A 2,649-nucleotide genomic window follows, 5' to 3' on the forward strand; every position below is an offset into this window, starting at 1 on the left:
TCGTGCACGAACTCACCGCTGAACCGACTATGCGGAACGATTTATTATTAATAACATCCTCATTTATGAATCCGAACGTGCCAAAACCATATAGGAGTATTAAGAATACAATGCTCTAACAGGTCTGATCATTATTTTAATGGGTTATCAGTCATTGTTTCACCGAACCGACTATGCGGAGCGATTTCTTATTAATAACATCCTCATTTATGAATCCGAACGTGCCAAAACCATATAGGAGTACTAAGAGTACACTGCTCTAACGAGTCCAATCGTTTTTGGAATGGGTTGTCAGTCATAGTTTGACCGAACCGACTATGCCGGTGGGACTTAGTCGTGCACGAACTCACCGCTGAACCGACTATGCGGAACGATTTATTATTAATAACTTCCTCATTTATGAATCCGAACGTACCAAAACCATATAGGAGTACTAAGAATACACTGCTCTAACGAGTCCAATCGTTTTTGGAATGGGTTGTCAGTCATAGTTTGACCGAACCGACTATGCCGGTGGGACTTAGTCGTGCACGAACTCACCGCTGAACCGACTATGCGGAACGATTTATTATTAATAACATCCTCATTTATGAATCCGAACGTGCCAAAACCATATAGGAGTATTAAGAATACAATGCTCTAACAGGTCTGATCATTATTTTAATGGGTTATCAGTCATTGTTTCACCGAACCGACTATGCGGAGCGATTTCTTATTAATAACATCCTCATTTATGAATCCGAACGTGCCAAAACCATATAGGAGTACTAAGAGTACACTGCTCTAACGAGTCCAATCGTTTTTGGAATGGGTTGTCAGTCATAGTTTGACCGAACCGACTATGCCGGTGGGACTTAGTCGTGCACGAACTCACCGCTGAACCGACTATGCGGAACGATTTATTATTAATAACTTCCTCATTTATGAATCCGAACGTACCAAAACCATATAGGAGTACTAAGAATACACTGCTCTAACGAGTCCAATCGTTTTTGGAATGGGTTGTCAGTCATAGTTTGACCGAACCGACTATGCCGGTGGGACTTAGTCGTGCACGAACTCACCGCTGAACCGACTATGCGGAACGATTTATTATTAATAACATCCTCATTTATGAATCCGAACGTGCCAAAACCATATAGGAGTATTAAGAATACAATGCTCTAACAGGTCTGATCATTATTTTAATGGGTTATCAGTCATTGTTTCACCGAACCGACTATGCGGAGCGATTTCTTATTAATAACATCCTCATTTATGAATCCGAACGTGCCAAAACCATATAGGAGTACTAAGAGTACACTGCTCTAACGAGTCCAATCGTTTTTGGAATGGGTTGTCAGTCATAGTTTGACCGAACCGACTATGCCGGTGGGACTTAGTCGTGCACGAACTCACCGCTGAACCGACTATGCGGAACGATTTATTATTAATAACTTCCTCATTTATGAATCCGAACGTACCAAAACCATATAGGAGTACTAAGAATACACTGCTCTAACGAGTCCAATCGTTTTTGGAATGGGTTGTCAGTCATAGTTTGACCGAACCGACTATGCCGGTGGGACTTAGTCGTGCACGAACTCACCGCTGAACCGACTATGCGGAACGATTTATTATTAATAACATCCTCATTTATGAATCCGAACGTGCCAAAACCATATAGGAGTATTAAGAATACAATGCTCTAACAGGTCTGATCATTATTTTAATGGGTTATCAGTCATTGTTTCACCGAACCGACTATGCGGAGCGATTTCTTATTAATAACATCCTCATTTATGAATCCGAACGTGCCAAAACCATATAGGAGTACTAAGAGTACACTGCTCTAACGAGTCCAATCGTTTTTGGAATGGGTTGTCAGTCATAGTTTGACCGAACCGACTATGCCGGTGGGACTTAGTCGTGCACGAACTCACCGCTGAACCGACTATGCGGAACGATTTATTATTAATAACATCCTCATTTATGAATCCGAACGTGCCAAAACCATATAGGAGTATTAAGAATACAATGCTCTAACAGGTCTGATCATTATTTTAATGGGTTATCAGTCATTGTTTCACCGAACCGACTATGCGGAGCGATTTCTTATTAATAACATCCTCATTTATGAATCCGAACGTGCCAAAACCATATAGGAGTACTAAGAGTACACTGCTCTAACGAGTCCAATCGTTTTTGGAATGGGTTGTCAGTCATAGTTTGACCGAACCGACTATGCCGGTGGGACTTAGTCGTGCACGAATGTTACGGCCAGGGGTGTCCAGTGAAATAATGTACGGTTTCACTTGCCTCGCCGGCTATAACTTCTAACTATTTTCCTCAGCTTTCGGGTTAGCGTAGCTCGCTGGCTTACGTCGTGGCCCTGGGTCCCGTGGAAGCAGCTGTCGTTGAAGTATCTCTATGTCCTCGCTGTGGCTATTAAGCTCGTCTCGTGTGATTTATCACGCGAGTCAGGAGGTTGCAATAGTATGATACGAATCGTGCAGGTATTTGAAGACAGTGGACAACAATTATAATTATATAATGATATATTCTCCAATAAATCCTTGATTATATATGTATATGGACAATGTTCCTTTATGATATATTCTTACGTTTATCCGCTCGACGAAATGGGTAGTCGATTACGACTCCCGAGGA

Source organism: Megachile rotundata, unplaced genomic scaffold (assembly GCF_050947335.1).
Source record: "Megachile rotundata isolate GNS110a unplaced genomic scaffold, iyMegRotu1 scaffold0971, whole genome shotgun sequence".
Classification (NCBI taxonomy): domain Eukaryota; kingdom Metazoa; phylum Arthropoda; class Insecta; order Hymenoptera; family Megachilidae; genus Megachile; species Megachile rotundata.